This window comes from Macaca mulatta, chromosome 16, assembly GCF_049350105.2.
Source record: "Macaca mulatta isolate MMU2019108-1 chromosome 16, T2T-MMU8v2.0, whole genome shotgun sequence".
Taxonomy (NCBI): Eukaryota; Metazoa; Chordata; class Mammalia; order Primates; family Cercopithecidae; genus Macaca; species Macaca mulatta.
Window position 1 is genome coordinate 92,980,620 of NC_133421.1, and position 19,381 is coordinate 93,000,000.

Consider the following 19,381-nt stretch of genomic DNA (forward strand, 5'->3'; position numbering starts at 1 on the left):
TCCAGAGACCACACCCGAAGCTGTCCACCCCCCAGAGGGAAGGCCCTGGTTAATGGCCGACGAATTTCTCCCTGAGGCCCTGAAACTGCCTACTCAGAACCAAGCCAGTTTTTCCTGCCTGTCCTGTTTGGGCAGCCAGAGGAGGCAGCTAGAAACCCATTATGCAGGGGATGGGGGTAAGTGGAGGAGGGAGAGGTGGGGGGAGGAGTGGGGAGAAGGAGGGACACAGGGGACCCCAGGCTTTGGCTACGAAGGGGTCTGCCTTTCTACACTATTCCGGGACACTGATGTCCACCACTGCCGCCTGGGCACGGGGAAGAGACTCTGCCCGGTGGGAGCAGACAAGAGGTTTGAGGATCTCAGCTCATTCTCTTCAGTGTGTGCCTGGGAGAAGGTGCAGGTACAGCCAGTGGGGTAGGATTGAAAAAAGGGACCCGAGAGTTTGGAGACAGTCGCCCACAGTGCACCAGCTCTCTGTGTGTCACAATCTTGCCTGTCAGGGACCACGATCCCACTTCACAGTTAGCAAATAGCAGCTCAGGGACATTCAGCAACTCGTCCAGCATCCCACCAGACAGTTACACCTTCAGGGTTGTCTGTGTCTGTTAAAGTCAAGTCTAGTTTCGGGTCTCAGAGCACCTTCCTAAAGCTGCCGTAAACCAAAAACGAAATTCTAAGCCCTACAGCCGATTGAATGGACCCCGCCTCTGGGCCAAGGGGATTCCAAAGAAACCTGGAAAACTAGTTCAGGCCATGATGAGAAGGAGTGGGGGCTGGACAGGCCTCATTATACCCTCCTCCCTTCTTCAGAATTTGGGCACAACTGACCAGAAATGACATTAAAACAGAGATCTTAAGACTGACAAGGCACTCTGTAGCAATAAGACACCAAATTCCAACCTGACGCCAGAGTATAGCATCACATGACAGATAGAAGGCCGTGAAATCAATATTTTACCTCAAAATATATTTCTTTGACATATTTTGAAATGGCCCTGCCAAGCTGTCTCTTGTGGGGGACATTTACATTCTATAGAGAACCGCCTTCCCTTTCCAGGTCTTCTTCTGATCCTGAAGAAACTGGCTGAGAGTCTGGCACCTGCTATAGGTCTGAACAGGAAACATTTGCCATGTATTGTCTCTAAGGGTGGCCACCTATGAGACTTCATCTACGTAGTAAGAACCGTGGTCTCCACGGTCTCTTATCTTAACCCAGACATGCCTTTCTATTGACAGCAGGTCTGTAGATAAAAATTCTTTCAACCAACTGACAATTAGAAAATCTTTGACACTGTCTATGACCTGGAAGCCCCATTATTTTGAATTGTCCTCTTTCCAGACCAAACCAGTGCATGACTCCTGGGTACTGACTGTGGTCTTACGTCTCCCTAAGGTGTATAAACCAAGCTGCAGCCTGACTACGTTGTACACATGTTCTCAGGACCTCCTGAAGCGGCGTCACAGGCGTTAATCCAAGAACACAACCAAGGTGAGTCTCAATCATTTTAAGAAATCTGTTTGCCAAGGTTAAGGACACACCTGAGGAAAGAACACAAAACCACAGGAAAAACTGTGGTCCGTGCTTTTCCCAGAGATGGTCTGGGGAGCTCAGTAGTTAAAGGGGAAAATGTGGGTATTGGGGAAAGGGGAAGAAATGGAAGAAATGGGTAAATCAGAGGCAAGTGGTGCATTCTTTTGTCTTTGGTCAGCGTTCACTGAATACACATTTTACGTGCGATGGAGGTGGAGGCAGGGATGTAGCTTTTTTATCTTTGTGTAATATCTATCTTATTTGGGAACCAAATAGGAAGCAGGTTTGTGTGAGCCAGTTCCCAACCTGACTTTTCCCTTTGGCTCAGTGAGTCTGGGGTCCCAGGATTTGTTTTCCTTTCACACAGGTCATGGTCCTCGCATTTGGCTCAGAATATTCAAAGTTTTTTTCCAGAGTTTGGCTTTTCCCTCAGCACTGGGAATTGTGATCCAAAGCTTTTCCTGACGAAGCACAAAGTTGGAGAAACAAAACGCAAACTAAACAACAATAATCAAACAGAACAGAGTTAATCTGCTGTAGCTCAAGAGAGGACACACCTGCCCCCACCCCCCGTCCCTGGGCCCGGGTTTGCCTTGCTGACTTCTGCTGCCACCTGGTGCCGCACAGAGAAACTGAGACGAATCCACACCAGGCTCCTTCAGCCTCAGCTTCACGTCACCTGTGTAATGTGGGAAAGCTTCCCTCTCAGGAAAATGCACACATCCAACTTTGTGAAGATGCCCTTGGGGGCGCTTCAAGGATCCTAGATAAAGAACCCCCTTTCCAGAACGTCCAAGAACCTAAGTGTTCGATCTGGAGTGGTGTCAGCATGACACTGATTTCCTGAGACCCGGGGTGATGCACTGGCCTCCCATCCTCTGAAGTCACCCAGAACTGGGATGTGCTCAGGTTACGAAGCTGTCTCGAGGTGGGAACACATTAATCCAAGAGCAGATCCCTGATTCTATAAAAATGTACTAGATGCAGTGGGGGCCTTTCAAATCAGCAGGGAAGGACACCCAGAGAAACAGAAGGATAAACGATATTGGGACTGGGATAAATGCTCAGCTTTGGCCCAAATCTTAGTGACTTAACACAAGCCTCACTTATTTGCTCACCATTCTGTGACTGGACCATTTGGTTTGGCTCACAGGGCAGTGACTGCGCTTGTCTTACCTGAGCAGACCTGCATGTCTGCGGTTAACTGGGATGGCAGAGACAGACCGACTGCCTTCCTCCAGAGCGACTGCCTTCCTCCAGAGCGACTGCCTTCCTCCAGAGCGACTGTCTTCCTCCAGACCGACTGCCTTCCTCCAGACCGACTGCCTTCCTCCAGAGCGACTGCCTTCCTCCAGACTGACTGTCTTCCTCCAGAGCGACTGTCTTCCTCCAGAGCGACTGTCTTCCTCCAGAGTGACTGTCTTCCTCCAGGAGGCAGCAGGTTGGCTCTGGCTCCTTCGTGGGGCAGCTGGTCTCCAGGGCAGCAAGAGAGACCAAGCCCCAGTTCACATTCCACAGCCCCAGTTCACATTCCACAGCCCCAGTGCACATTCCACAGCCTCTGTGCACATCAGACTTGTTAATATCATTGGCCAATGCAAGTCACACGGCCAAGCCCAGATCAAGGAGTGGAAAGATGGACCGTATCTCCTCCTGGGATAGGAGGCAAAGGAGGTAGGAGCGATATGTGGCCACTTACGTTTGCAATCTACCATGCTTAGCACTTTGAGAAAAGAATTAACTGAGAAACTTGTTTCAAATAGGGCATTCACTAAAATGAAGCCCCAATTGAAGTAAAACGCGTATATAAAAAATGAAACTGACAGATTTTAAGGACAGTATTGGCAAATATTTCTGTGCTCCTGGAGGAGAAGACCCTTATTGGCATGACATGTCAGAAACCACAATGGAAGAATTATTTTAACTTGCATTCATAAAAATTAAAATTATTCCTTAAAACCATGGTGAATGAAATTAAAAGTCAAAATGTAAGCTAGAAAATTATTTACAACATATGTGTCGGGAAGAGACAATACCCTTCAGACTTGAGAGTTTACATCAGAAAGGAAACAGCAAATGACATGATCCGAACTTGATAAAGGACATGAAAAATAGCCAGCACTTGGTAGGTTTTCTGAATGAATAAGTAGCCAACAGCACATGAAAATGTGTTTAATCCATTTGTAAGCAGAGAAATGCAAATTAAAACAGTAAAGTGTCATTGTCACTTCCTGAATTGGCAAAGGGTTTTATGTATTTTACTGACAGTGCTCAGTATTAGCAGTAAACAACAAATGGTGAGTAAATACGAGCTTCAGAACCTCAGGGAAATGATCTCCTCATTTCATCCTGTAGATTCCTTCCGACGTCCAGTGTCTGCTGAGCACCTACTTTGTGCCAGGCACAGCCTAAGCCTGAAGGTGCAGTCTCCACCAAGAAGGTGATATTTGCACAAAGACCTGAAAGGCTGGAGTGAACTGTGTGATACTTGTGGGTACCCTCCAGGCAGAGAGGCAGCAATGTGGGTCCCAAGGTGGGACCACATCAGACACGTTCAAGGGCTAGCTGAGGGCGAGGTGGGGAGGAGATCAGAGGCGATGGGGGCTGGCTCTGCCGGCCAACACAAGCACTCCGGGTTTTCCTCCAAATGCTGTGAGAGCAGAGGAGTAACCTGGTCTGACTTGGGTGTGAGCAGATCTCTCTGGTTGTTGTTCTGGGAAAAACCGAGGTGCCCAAGTGAAAGCTGAGATCCGTTAGGAGGCTGCCGCAACAATTCAGGCAAAATGGGTGGCGGGGCTGGGGCACAGTGGAGAAGCAATCGGATTTCAGATGTTTGGAGTCCCCCAGTGATATTTCCTGGAGAAGGAGATGACTTCAATCTTCTGGCCTGAGTAGCTGAAAGCGTGAAGCTGTCCTTCGTGGAGCTGGGGAATCCAGAGAGAAGCGGGTTTGCAGAGAGTGTCAGGAGCTCAGTTTCAGCCGTGGATGTTCAAGGGGAGGTGCTGAGCAACAGATAGAGACACAAGCCTGTGGTCCCAGGAAAAGGTCTGGGGGTCACTAGCCCATGGATGGAGTCACAGGCTGCAAGGATCCCAGGAAAGTGAAGGTGGAAAGAGAAGAGCAGAGCACCAGGACGGACCGTGGAGCACCCTGGAGTTGAGAGCTAGTGGCCTCCAGTCAGAGCTGGGTCAGGGCCACTGTGAGTGAGCTGGGTCTGCTGTCGGGGATGGTTTATCTGCTTCTCACTTTACTGGTACTATGAGGCAGCTCCTGCTGTCTTCCAATTTGGTGTTTGTAAACTGAGGCATGAAAAGCAGGTGACAAGGATACCAGGAAGTGCACAGGTCTGAGTGGAGGATGGGGCTGTCTCCAGGGGAGCGCTTTGTGCCTTTGCCTCCACATACCTCCGCTTTCCTCCCCAGAGCCTCCATAACCCTGGCCATGGGGCACAACAGATCGCTACTGAGGTTTGGGAAGCAGGTAGGAGTGCTGGGGTCCTGAACCTCCTTGCTGGACCTGAAGGTTTCTGGCCCTTTCCCTTCTGACTTGCAGCAGGGAAACCGAGCAGAGGGGACCCTGCAGGGGCCTTCTGAGTGTTCATGTAAGTTATTCATTTGTTCTGTCATGTATTTTATCATTACAGGCATGCATGGTCATAATTTTTCTGTCTTTTCTAGATGAGAAGCTGAGGTTGAGAGAAGTTACCTAATGGGCCACAGTCACACAGCTGGGAAGTGCAGAACCAATATCCACCTCACATTCGAAGGTCTTTTCTGAACCCCATCTGCCCGACCCTAGTTATGGGTGAGGGCAGATCCGCGAATGGCAGAGCAGAATCAGTTTCCAGGGCTGAGGAGTGTGCGTTCGGGTGGAGGGTGGGGTTGGAGGGTGTGGTGGCTCCTGGATCCCCTGCATGTCGGAGCTTGCAGAGGAAGGGCCCCCAGTGCGAGTGCACAGCTAGCCCTGGCCTTATGTCCCTGCTTGGGGAGAGGCTGTGCAGAAGAGGATGACACCAGCAGGAGGTATCCCTGGAGAGGGGCTGTTTGGAAGGAGGGTGACAACTGAAAATCAGGGCCCATGGGCATCCCTGCTTGTTTTGGAGCCATGGACACTCAAATTATGTTATAAGGCTGTTGAAGAAAAAAATGTCCACAGGACCAAGAGGGCCTGGAAGACCCCAGCTCTCCCACTGGTGTTTGCTTCTCTGCCATCAGGGTCAGGAGGCCATGCCAAGCATTGCCAGTTGCAGAGTCCGTGAGACAGGAGCACTGCCACCTCCTTGGGGCCTCTCCCAACACCGCCACATATTGGCCGTATATCTGCAGCACAGTGGACAGTGACCTCAGTGGCCTGCCTCTGCACACAGCCAGCATGTAGCTGGCTCCTTTCTTCTCCCACTTGCATGCCTCCAAGCCTTCAAAACAAACTCATCTCCATGTTCTGTGAATTACCAATTTTTTTTAAAAATGAAAAAAATAAACACACTCATCTCTGAAGGTCACACAATTTTTAAGTATCTTGTTTCTCCTAAAATTGCCATACTACCTTTAGCTACCTCATTAAAATTCTAGTAGACATTTTTGTGGACATCAGCAAATTAATTATAAAATTTATATGGAAATGCAAAGGGTTTGGGTTTGGGTTCGGGTTCAGGTTTGGGTTAGAGTTCGGGTAAGGGCTAGGGCTAGGGCTAGGGCTAGGGTTAGGGTGAAGGTTTTAGGGTTAGGGTTAGGGTGAAGGTTTTAGGGTTAGGCTTAGGGTTTGGGTAAGGGCTAGGGCTAGGGCTAGGGCTAGGGTTAGGGTTAGGGTGAAGGTTTTAGGGTTAGGGTTAGGGTGAAGGTTTTAGGGTTAGGGTTAGGGTGAAGGTTTTAGGGTTAGGGTTAGGGTGAAGATTTTAGGGTTAGGGTTAGGGTGAAGGTATTAGGGTTTGGGTTCGGGTTCGTGTAAGGGCTAGGGGTAGGGGATATGTCTAGGGCTAGGGGCTAGGGCAATTGCAAATTCGGCTGCTCAGGGTATAGTGTTGTGTTTGTTAGCTTTCAGCAATGCTAATCCCGAGTGCCAGGCTGCTCTGTGATCTTTTAGAGGGAAAGCACATTTAGTTGATTATATTAAGGCCTGTGATGGTATCAGAGGTAATCTGCATAAAGCTACTTTGTTGGCACTGGCAATGGCAGGACTGAGAGTGGATAAAGGAAATACTCTGTTTCCTGGAGCTTATTTTAACTGTGGGAAGCATGGTCATACTAAAACAGAATGTAGAAAAAATCAGTGAGTCAGCCCACCAGATAGGGGAAAAAAGAAAACTGCTGATCCTGAAATATGTCCAAAATGTAAAAAAGGAAAACATTGGGCTAATCAGTGTCACTCTAAATTTGATAAAGATGGGAACCCGATTTCGGGAAATGCTGTGGGGACCATCCCAGGCCCCGTTCCAAACCAGGGCATTTCCAGCTCAGGCCATTCCCTCCTCCCTGTACAATGTCTGTCCCCCACCACAGCCGGGAGCACCGCAGTAGATTTATGCTGTACACAAGCTCTGAGCCTTCTGCCTGGGGAACTCCTGCAAAAAGTTCCAATAGGGGTCTGTGGACCCTTGTGACTGGGGATGATAGGATTACTTCTAGGAAGGTCTAGTTTAAATTTAAAAGGAGTACAAATACATACAGGAGTCATTGATTTAGATTACAACGGAGGAATTCGAACTGTTATATCTACATCTGTTCCCTGGAAAGCAGAGCCAGGAGAGCGTATAGCACAACTCCTGATTATGCCATATGTGGAAATGGGGAAAAGTGAAATTAAATGAACAGGAGGATTTGGAAGCACAAATAAACAAGGCACAGCAGCTTATTGGGTGAATCAAATTACTGATAAACATCCTACCTGTGAAATAACTATTCCGGGAAAGAAATTTAAAGGTGTGGTAGATACAGGAGCAGACATTTTAATCATTTCTCTGTAACACTGGTGATCCACATGGCCAATTCAATTTAACATAGTTTAATTTAACATAGTTGGAGTTGGTAAATCCCCTCAAGTATATCAAAGCAGTTGTTTTGCATTGTAAAGGCTCTGATGTACAACTTGGGACTATTCAGCCAATTATAACTTCTATACCTATAAATTTATGGGGGAGAGACTTATTACAACAATGGGGAGTACAAGTTCTAATTCCAGAACAATTATACAGCCCCCAAAATCAACACATGATGCATTATGTCCCTGGTATGGGACTAGGAAAAATTTTGCAAGGTTTGAAAGAACTGCTTAAGTGGAAAGACAAAGTTCCCGCCGAGGTTTAGGATATCATTTTTGATGGTGGCCATCATTAAGCCTCCAGAACCTATACCTTTAAAATGCTATCCAAATTGGCTAGAACAATGGCCACTGAGTAAAGAGAAACTGCAGGCTTTAGAGGACTTGGTTACTAAACAATTCTCGATAATCATTTTCCTAAAATGAAACTGTTTCAATTGTTGAAATTAACAAATTGGATTCTCACTAAAATAACTAAATTTAAACCAATTGAAGGTGTGAGAATGTTTTTTACAGATGGGTCTAGTAATGGTAAAGCTTCTTATTCTGGCTCAAAATGTAAAGGTTTTCAGATGCCCTATACTTCAGCTCAAAAAGCAGAGCTTATAGCTGTAATTGAGGTATTGAATGCTTTTGATATGCCTATTAATGTGGTTTCTGTTCTTCATATGTGGTTCATTCCACAGAATTAAATGAAAATGCTCAGTTACAATTTCATACAGATGAACAACTGATGACTTTATTTATCCAATTGCAAACAGCAGTTAGGAGTAGAATGCCCCCTTTTTACATCACTCACATTAGGGCTCATACACCTCTTCTAGGACCTTTGACTGCAGGGAATCAAATGGCTGATCGCCTAGTTGCTACTGCCATATCTAATGCTAGACAGTTTCACAATTTAACCCATGTTAACACCTCTGGTCTCAAATGCAGATGCAGCATTACCTGGAAAGAAGCTAAAGTTGGGTGGTTCCAAGATGGCCGAATAGGAACAGCTCCAGGCTACAACTCCCAGTGTGAGCGACACAGAAGACAGGTGATTTCTGCATTTCCAACTGAGGTACCGGGTTCATCTCACTGGGGCACATTGGACAGTGGGTGCTGGACAGTGGGTGCAGCCCACTGAGCGAGAGCCAAAGCAGGGTGAGGCATTGCCTCACCCAGGAAGTGCAAGGGGTAAGGGAATTCCCTTTCCTAGCCAAGGGAAACCCTGACACACAACACCTGGAAATTGGGGTCACTCCCACCCTAATACTGTGCTTTTCCAAGGGTCTTAGCAAACTGCACACTAGGAGATTGTATCCTGCACCTATCTTGGAGGGTTCCATGCCCATGGAGCTTCACTCATTGCTAGCACAGCAGTCTGAGATCTAACTGCAAGGCGGCAGCGAGGCTGGGGGAGGGGTGCCCACTATTGCTGAGGCTTGAGTAGGTAAAAAAAGCGACCGGGAAGCTCGAACTGGGTGGAGCCCACTGCAGCTTAAGGAGGCCTGTCTGCCTCTGTAGACTCCACCTCTGGGGACAGGGCATAGCCAAACAAAAGTCTGCAGAAACCTCTGCAGATTTAAATGTCCCTGTCTGACAGCTTTGAAGAGAGTAGTGGTTCTCCCAGCACGGAGTTTGAGATCTGAGAACGGACAGACAGCTTCCTCAAGTGGGTCCCTGACCCCTGAGAAGCCTAACTGGGAGGCACCCCCCCAGTAGGGGCCGACTGACTCCTCACACAGCCAGGTGCCCCTCTGAGATGAAGCTTCCAGAGGAACGATCAGGAAGCAACATTTGCTGTTCAGCAATATTCACCATTCTGCAGCCTCTGCAGCTGATACCTAGGCAAACAGGGTCTGGAGTGGACCTCCAGCAAACTCCAACAGACCTGCAGCTGAGGATCCTGACTGTTAGAAGGAAAACTGACAAACAGAAAGGACATCCACACCAAAGCCCCATCTGTACATCACCATCATCAAAGACCAAAGGTAGATAAAACCACCAAGATGGGCGAAAAACAGAGCAGAAAAGTTGAAAATTCTAAAAATCAGAGCACCTCTTCCCCTCCAAAGGGACGCAGCTCCTCACCAGCAATGGAACAAAGCTGGATGGAGAATGACTTTGATGAGTTGAGAGAAGAAGGCTTCAGATGATCAAACTTCTCCGAGCTAAAGGAGGAAGTTCGAACCCATCGCAAAGAAGCTAAAAACCTTGCAAAAAGATTAAATGAATGGCTAACTAGAATAACCAATGTAGAGAAGTCCTTAAATGACCTGATAGAGCTGAAAACCATGGCATGAGAACTACGTGACAAATGCACAAACTTCAGTAACCGATTTGATCAACTGGAAGAAAGGGTATCAGTGAGTGAAGATCAAATGAATGAAATGAAGCAAGAAGAGAAGTTTAGAGAAAAAAGAGTAAAAAGAAATGAACAAAGCCTCCAAGAGATATGGGACTATGGGAAAAGACCAAATCTATGTCTGATTGGTGTACCTGAAAGTGACGGGGAGAATGGAACCAAGTTGGAAAGCACTCTGCAGGATATTATCCAGGAGAACCTCCCCAACCTAGCAAGGTAGGCCAACATTCAAATTCAGGAAATATAGAGAACGCCACAAAGATACTCCTCAAGAAGAGCAACTCCAAGACACATAATTGTCAGATTCACCAAAGTTGAAATGAAGGAAAAAATGTTAAGGGCAGCCAGAGAGAAAGGTTGGCTTACCCACAAAGGGAAGCCCATCAGACTAACAGCGGATCTCTCAGCAGAAAGTCTACAAGCCAGAAGAGAGTGGGGGCCAATATTCATCATTCTTAAAGAAAAGAATTTTCAACCCAGAATTTCATATCCAGCCAAACTAAGTTTCATAAGTGAAGGAGAAATAAAATCCTTTACAGACAAGCAAATGTTGAGAGATTTTATCACCACCAGGCCTGCCCTACAAGAGCTCCTGAAGGAAGCACTAAACATGGAAAGGAAAAACTGGTACCAGCCACTGCAAAAACATGCCAAAACGTAAAGACCATCAATGCTAGGAAGAAACCATCAACTAATGAGCAAAACAACCAGCTAACATCATAATGACAGCATCAAATTCACACATAACAATATTAACCTTAAATGTAAATGGGCTAAATGCTCCAATTAAAAGACACAGACTGGAAAATTGGATAAAGTGTCACGACCCATCAGTGTGCTGTATTCAGGAGACCCATCTTACATGCAGAGACACACATAGGCTCAAAATAAAGGGATGGAGGAAGATCTACCAAGCAAAAGGAAAGCAAAAAAAGGCAGGGGTTGCAATCCAAGTCTCTGATAAAACAAACTTTAAACCAACAAAGATCAAAAAAGACAAGGCCATTACATAATGGTAAAAGGATCAATTCAACAAGAAGAGCTAACTATCCTAAATATATATGCACCCAATACAGGAGCACCCAGATTCATAATTCCTAAACAGTATAATTGTGAATTAGCAATGAACATATTTTTGAAAGTTCTTTAAGAGATTCAAGCAAGCACCCAGGTTTGAGAGCCATTGACACAAGGCAATCCTGTCACTCACAGATGAAGCTGTTAAGACATCCAGATCAGTCAGAGCTGACAGTCACTGCACACTGGCAGATGTGCCATGGGCACTGCTGGTTGTTATGACCACCATGCTTTCTCATTGGTCAATGGCCATCCTGTGTCCATAGTGATGGTTAGCGTCCATGATAAAAATTTCAAATACAATTATATTTTGCAGCTATAAGTAGAAAGATGAAAGATCTGATGAGAGTTCATTATACCACAACTGACAAGGATATCTGAGTTTTTTTTTCCTGTGGCATACAACATTTAAAATAATAACTGGAATTATGACTCATAACTCTATACCAGCACATAGCATGAATAAGGAGGACGTTGACAAATTTCCAGGAATTTTATATAATTTCTGAAAACATAACATTTTACCCATACAAATATAACAAAGGTTAGGTATCTCTTTTTATTTGTATATTTTGTATGGTTTTCCTTATAAAATATTACATCCTATTTTTCTTGCACAACATGCCCTATGTTTCTTTTTTTTTTTTTTTTTTTTTTTTTTTGAGACAGAGTCTTGGTCTGTCCCCCAGGCTGGAGTACGGTGACATGATCTTGGCTCACTGAAAGCTCCACCTCCCGGGTTCATACCATTCTCCTGCCTAAGTCTCCTGAGTAGCTGGGATATAGGCGCCTGCCACCATGCCCAGCTAATTTTTTGTATTTTTAGTGGAGACATGGTTTCACCATGTTAGCCAGGATGGTCTCGATGTCCTGACCTCATGATCCACCCACGTTGGCCTCCCAAAGTGCTGGGATTGTAGGCTTGAGCCACTGCACCTGGCCTGTTTCTAGTAGTTTTATTTACATATATTTTTAATACTTTCATTTTCCAGGGAAAACTAGGACATACACAGTTTTAAACTGTCATATGTTAGCATTCTGTAGTAGATTAGAAAATGTATGAGTATACCATCTCCCAACATTGGGATGTGTTTTCTCATAGTACAATTTCTCAGTGTGGTAGGCAAAAATATGTTTATTAACAGGTCAAAATATTTAGTGTCTTTGTAAAAATAAGAAGCCAAAAGTATATAAACTTGAATTACTTATGTTTAGTAATTAATGTTTTAGTATTGTATCTTATTTATAAATGATCTAGATATTTAATGGAAATATTTTACTTAGCTTAACTTCAAGGTTAAAAATTACCAAAAGTATTTTGGAAACTACTATTAGGCAGATTTACTGTAAAAAACTTATTATTGAAATAATGTTTTTCACTTTTCACAAGATGGTACCAAAAGTGAAGAAGGAAGCTCTTGCCCCTCCTAAAGCCGAAGCCAAAGCAAAGGCTTTAAAGGCCAAGAAGGCAGTGTTGAAATGTGTCCACAGCCGCCCCCCAAAAAGATGATCTGCACGTAACCCACCTTCCAGCATCCCAAGACACTGTGACTGCGGAGGAGCCCAGATATCCTGGGAAGAGCACCCCCCGGAGAAACAAGCTTGACCACCATGCTATAATCAAGTTTCCACTGACCACTGAGTTGGCCATAGAGAAGATAGAAGACAACAACATGCTTGTGTTCACTGTCGATGTTAAAGCCAACAAGCACCGGATTAAACAGACTGTGAAGAAGCTCTGGGACGTGGATGTGGCCACGGTCAACATCCTGATTCGGCCTGATGGAGAGAAGAAGGCATATGTTCAACTGGCTCCTGATTACGATGCTTGGATGTTGCCAACAAACTTGGAATCATCTAAACTGAGTCCAGCTGGCTGATTCTATATAGATGTATATCTTTTCACCATAAAAAAAGGAAATAATGTTTTTCATAAGAATGATGACTTAAAATCTTAAAACTTATAGATTTGATTCTAATTATCTAGTAAGTATAATATTAGCTTCTTGTAAGCACTCAAGCAGAATAGAAATTTGTTTGTTGGCTGGGCATGGTGGCTCACGCCTGTAATCCCAGCATTTTGGGAGACCGAGGTGGGCGGATCATGAGGTCAGGAGATCAAGACCATCCTGGCTAACACTGTGGAACCCTGTCTCTACTAAAAATACAAAAAATATTAGCTGGGTGTGGTGGCAGGCACCTGTAGTCCCAGTTACTTGGGAGGCTGAGGCAGGAGAATGGTGTGAACCCAGGAGGCGGAGCTTGCAGTGAGCCAAGATCGCACCACTGCACCCCAGCCTGGGTGTGACAGAGAGAGACTACACCTCAAAAAAAAAAAAAAAAAAAAAAAAAAAAAAAAAAAAGAAACTTGTTTGTTTTTATTTAATAGTGATAACTCTGAAGACATAGTTGTTTTATTACACAAAAAATATTAAATTTATCTTATTTAACTAAGTTGTGTCCAAATTGCATTCACTTGAAAAACATTTGGATCAGTTGCTATATTTCTAGGAGTTTGGGGGATATTTATTTATAAATGATTATTTTTTTTTCAAGTCAAGTTAGAACAGAACACTTTTAGAGGATTTTATAAATGAATTTTGCAGTGCTATCCAGAGTTAAGAAAAATCACATATACAGAACATACATTAATAGACATACAAATATAAATCTCATAGCTTTCATCCTGAAATTTTAGTCATGAATCAGGCATAAATATTCTGATGGTTAATTTTAGACGTCTGCTTGATTGGATTGAGAGATACTAACATAGCTGGTAAAGCAGTTTCTGGGCATAAGTGTGAGGGTGTTTCTGGAAGACACTGAGTTAAGGAAGATCCACCCTGACCCAATGTGGATGGGCACTGATATGGTTTGGCTGTGTCCCCACCCAGATCTCATCTTGAATTGTAGTTGCTATAATCCCTACATGTTGGGGGAGGGACCCGGTGGGGGACGATTGAATCATGGTGGTGGTTACTGCCATGCTGTTCTCATGATAGTGAGTGAGTTCTCATGATCTGATGGTTTTATGGCTTAGCACTTCTTGCTGCTGCCATGTGAAGAAAGACATCTTTGCTTCCCCTTCTGAGGCGCCTCCAGCCATGTGGAACTGTCAGCCCATTAAACCTCTTTGTTCTTGGCTGGGTGCGGTGGCTCATGCCTGTAATCCCAGCACTTTGGGAGGCCGAGGTGGGCAGATCACGAGGTCAGGAGATCAAGACCATCCTGGCGAACACGGTGAAACCCCATCTCTACTGAAAATACAAAAAAATTAGCTGGGCGTGGTGATGGGCGCCTGTAGTCCCAGCTTCTAGGGAGGCTGAGGCAGGAGAATGGCATGAACCTGGGAGGCAGCAGAGCTTGCAGGGAGCGGAGATCGCGCCACTGCACTCCAGCCTGGGCGACAGAGCGAGACTCTGTCTCAAAACAACAACAACAACAACAACAACAACAACAACAACAACAAAAAACCTCTTTGTTCTTTATAAATTGCTCAGACTCAGGTACTTCTTCATAGCAGTATAAAAATGGACTAATACAAGCACCATCCAATTACTTGAGAGCCCAGATAGAACAAAAAGGAAGAGGAAAGGTGAATTATCTCCTTCTGAAACGGAAACATCCTTCTCTTGCCTTTGACATCAGAACTTCAGGGTCTCAGGCCTTTGGCCTCAGAATGAGAGTCACACCATTGGCTTAACTGATTCTGAGTCCTTTGGACATGGACTGAGCAATGCTACCAGCTTTCCTGGTTCCCCAACTTGGAGACAGCCTATTGTGGACTTTCTCAGCTTCCATAATTATGTGAACCTTCCTCATCTGTCTATCTACATATATCCTACGGATTGTGCCTTTCTGGGGAACCCTGACTAATGTGATGACAATAATACAAAATTCACTAGTTTATATAGAAAACTTGGTTTTTGTCTTTACCCCATTTTATGTTTGTATTATAACTGTGTTTCTGGAAAAGGAACAAGTTTTTATCTTCTTCATATGAGGGCTAAAGCTTTTTTCTCACCAATATTTTTGGAGATTTTTAAGATTTTCAAGATTTTCTTTTGACATATAATGTTATGAAGCTGAGAATTAAAATTTTTTTTTCTATTTTATTTTTCAGCCTCAGGTGTTTGCTTTTGCAGATCCTTGAGCACATTGAGAGCTTCCACGGCATGGAGTGGGGTGCCTAAAGTTTCAATGATTATAGGGAGTTGAGAGACTCAATTAGGAAAGGAAAGATCTAAAGGATGCAATTTGGAAGATCAAAATTTTCTCAAAAGAACCATTAAAGTTCTAAATAATTCTTGGTAAAGTCATGCAAACAGGAAAGGAAGTAGACAGAATTAGTTCCATATTGGTGGAACACACAGTCAGTAGAGGTTTGAGAAGGGAGAATTTAGTCAACTGAGAAGTTCCCATGAAAGGAGCAAGACCAAGATCACAGAGACACCTTGAAACAAAAAGCCAGGAATAACTTCCAACCCAAGAGGAGAACACAGAGGCCTCAAAACCAAAGCTAGGATAAGAAACTTCTAGCCCAAGAGTTACCTTTCAGACAAAGAAGCCTGAGATTCCAACCCAGCTTCAGAGAGTACTCACTCAAAGTGTTACTCAAACTGTAGGCTTTTTAATGACTTAGCCATGCATGCAAAAGGCATTCCCTAAGGTGGCACAGAAGGTGAACCCCCATATCCAAAGAGAGCCAAGAAGAAAGAAAGACCCCTGTTGCCAGAGTCAGTGGGCAAAGGCAACAGAGAAAGAGACAAGGGTCCTTATGGGATGAGACCCTTGCAGATTTAGACTTATACAAACTCCAGAGAAGTGGCAGGATGACAGCCATAAATGGGGTACCAACATTTCTACTCATTGGATTACAAGTTCTCAGGCATCCAAAATGATTAATAAAATGAAGATTTCTAGGGCTTCTGTGGGAGAGTACGGAAGGTCTTTTTGAACTTTTTAATGCTGTCAAATGAAGAATGAGGAGCTTCATAAATTCGGAAAGGAGAGATTTCATTATGTTTTGTTTTGTTTTGTTTTGTTTTGTTTTTGAGTCGGAGTTTCACTCTCGTTGCCAAGGCTGGAGTGCAGTGGAGTGATCTTGGCTCACTGCAGGCTGCACCTCCCAGGTTCTAGCGATTATCCTGCCTCATCCTCCCTAGTAGCTGGGACTACAGGCATGCGCCACCATGCCCAGCTAATGTTTGTATTTTTAGTAGAGACAGGGTTTCACCATGTTGGCCAGGATGGTCTCGATCTCTTGGTCTCAGGTGATCTACCCGCCTCGGCTTCCCAAAGTGCTTTGATTACAGGCATGAGCCACTGCACCTAGTGAGAGATTTATTTCCTGTAAAGGGTTGCAGCCTGCAGGATAGTCCTGACAGGCTAGGAAGCATAACCTCCAGCCAGAAGTCAGAAACAGACACTTCAAGGGAGAGATAAAGGAAATAGTAATTTATACTGAGTGGCGTGGCCAAATACACATACTTAATAAGCTCTAGGAGTCATGCGTATTTCTGAAAAGAGAAATGCATGCATGCGCAATTGAGTTTCTTGCTCCTTCATGGGTCCAATGTACAAAAAATGGCAGTGTTAGCGTGATCCCAGGGTGGAGTTTTCAGCCCTCTGACATTAAAAGGTGAAGCAGAGGATATGAAAATTCGCTCTGTGCATCCTGTGTACGCTGTCCAGAACCTCTCCATCATGGGTGGTCTCTTATCAGGCAAGAGAGGAGAGGCAGCTTCAGGCAGTTGGTTGAAATCAGTGGTGGAGTCTTTTGAAAGGCTTGTTTCCGTTAAATCCTTAGGGAAGAAAGCCTCATCATGGTTAGCAAAGGAGGGGGCATAACGAGGTGTATCTGACCCCTGTCATCCCATCCTGCCCAACTTGTAATAGGGAAGGAAAAATAATTTTCTCTCTACCTTTACGGAATTCTAAGATGGGATCCTCTGTAAATCCGAGAACTCAGTTTTGAAAGTCACTCTGGGATCCCCTCAGCCAAGAGTGGGTCTGTTCAGTCATTTGGGAGCTTAGGATTTCATTTTCATTTATCAGTGCTAATGGGAATGAGTAGGCTGTCTTCCTGGCAGCTGAATTTGAAAGAAACTCCTTGGATGGGGTTAATGGCAGCTGTATTTTCTGGGAGCTCTGCTATAATTAGACAAAGTAAGTTCTGGTAAGATTTCTTTATCTTCAGTATCTCAAATGTTTTCATTTAAATAATCTTTATAACAACTCTTTTTTTTTTTTTTTTGAGACAGAGTCTTGCTCTGTTGCCCAGGCTGGAGTGCAGTGGCACAATCTTGGCTCACTGCAAGCTCCACCTCCCAGGTTTATGCCATTCTCTTGCCTCAGCCTCCCAAGTAGCTGGGACTACAGGTGCTCGCCACCACACCCGGCTAATTGTTTGTGTATTTTTTTTTAGTAGAGACGAGGTTTCACCACGTTAGCCAGTATGGTCTCGATCTCCTGACCTCGTGATCCACCTGCCTCGGCCCCCCAAAGTGCTGGAATTACAGGCATGAGCCACCGTGCCCGGTCCCTATGACAACTCTTGATGTCTGAGTGGGTTCCCACACAGTCATCTGTTGTAAGACTTTCTGATTCCTTTTTTTTTCTTTGGTCATTATGAATAGGGCTTCTGTACATAATTGCATGGTAGCTTTTGTTTGGAAATAATATCAAAGTAGCTGTCAAAATACTTATGAATGTGATTTTTGGATTTTAAGGTGAGACTTGTTTAGCTTTGGGAAAAACTGCCCAACTTGTAAAAGGGGAGGAAAAATAATTTTCTCTCTACCTTTACGGAATTCTTAGATGGGACCCTCTGTAACAAATTACAGATTAAAATGAGAAAAAAGTTGACAAGTTTAAAAACATGTATACCTTATGGATACATGGGAGATACTCAGGGAAAAATGAGTAAATCCCCAGCAGGTGGCTTTCAATTGAAGTGTAAATGCTATCTTCAACTTAAAGAAAGATTTGAGGCTCAGTAGTGGGGAGGTAACAAGCAAAAGCACAGTAGACAAGGGTAAGTTTTCTTATACAAACTTAACTCCATGCGTTCTCTGTTGATAAGACTCTTTAGTGATTTAGTCATCCTTCTCTTCTTGGTTGGTGCTGAGAGAGAGGTCTTTTAAATGGGGATTTATTTTATAGATGTAAATTTTCCTTACACAAGGTTAACATCTACTCTGTTTTCAGAACTTCCTTTTTTAGCATTTTTTCAAAGTAATCATCTCAGAATAATTCTTATGCCAAAGGGACATATTTTGGGGTGGCATATTCTGGTTTCCTACCATCATATTTTGGGGTGGCATATTCTGCTCTTACACAGCATCTTTCACCAGCAATGAAAAGAGTTCTTGTTTTTCCTCCAGCAATTTGTCATTTTTTGAGTTTAGCAGTTCTAACAGATATAGACCAGCTGTGCTATCTCATTGTGGTTTTCAGTTCTCTAGTACGTTGAGCATCTTTTTGGATGTTTACTTGCCATCTGTAGATCGTCTTTGGTGAGGTGTCTGTTCAGAACTGTGTGCATTTTTAACTGAGCTGTTTAACTTATTGTTTAGTTTCAAGAATTTTGTATATATTTTGAATACAAATTCTTTCTCAGATCTGTATTTTGCAATTTTTTTTTCAATATGTGGTTTGTCTTTTTATTCCCTTAACAAGGTCTTTTCCAGAGTATAAACTTTAAATATTAACAAATCCACATTGTCATTTCTTCCGTGTATATCAACCCTATGTGTCATTTGTTAAAATTCATTACCAAACCCAAAGGCACATAGCTTTTCTTCCATAGTTTCTTCCAGAAATTGTATAGTTTTGCATTTTTAGTGTAAGGATGATTTTGAGTGATTATTTGTGTAAGTTGTAAAGTTTTCATCTACATGCATATCATTTCCTATGGTTTCCAATAATCACTATTTTTGGGAAAGACACAGGGTAGTGGGCTCTGTTAGAGCAGATAGATGGCTAGACATGAACAGGAGGGGGAGCTCCTGGAAAAGGGAAAGTCTGGGAAGGCTCACCTGGAGGGACCACCAAAAATTCACATTTAGTGTCATCTGTAATGCTGGAGTGGATGGGCACTTGTCAATTGTGGGTAGGAGGGAGAAGAGGTACCTATGCAGAAAGAAACACCCTAGAACTCCTCTTAAGATGCCCCAGTCATCATTCACTCTGCAGTAATAATGTCACAATACTGCTGGCTACATGCTGATAAGGACAAAGGGGACATTATTAAAAGAAACCTGGCACTATAAGTACAGATTAGGGCAGAGAAGCACATTTAAAAGAGATAGACGCAGTAGGTACAAATGTGACCGCTGTCAGCCTGCCTGGGATGGCGGGAAGGAGCCTGGTGCCAGAGTGGATTC

The 19,381-nt window shown here is 44.1% G+C and overlaps 1 long non-coding RNA gene across 1 annotated transcript; it reads left to right on the forward strand.

Annotated features, from left to right (window-relative positions):
* The first annotated feature begins 3,134 nt into the window (after positions 1–3,134).
* LOC144336103 (uncharacterized) lies at positions 3,135–12,918 on the forward strand. The gene is made up of 4 exons (XR_013407552.1): positions 3,135–3,205; positions 5,209–5,297; positions 8,504–8,606; positions 12,385–12,918. It is a non-coding gene; the product is annotated as an uncharacterized LOC144336103 (long non-coding RNA).
* The last annotated feature ends 6,463 nt before the right edge of the window (positions 12,919–19,381 follow it).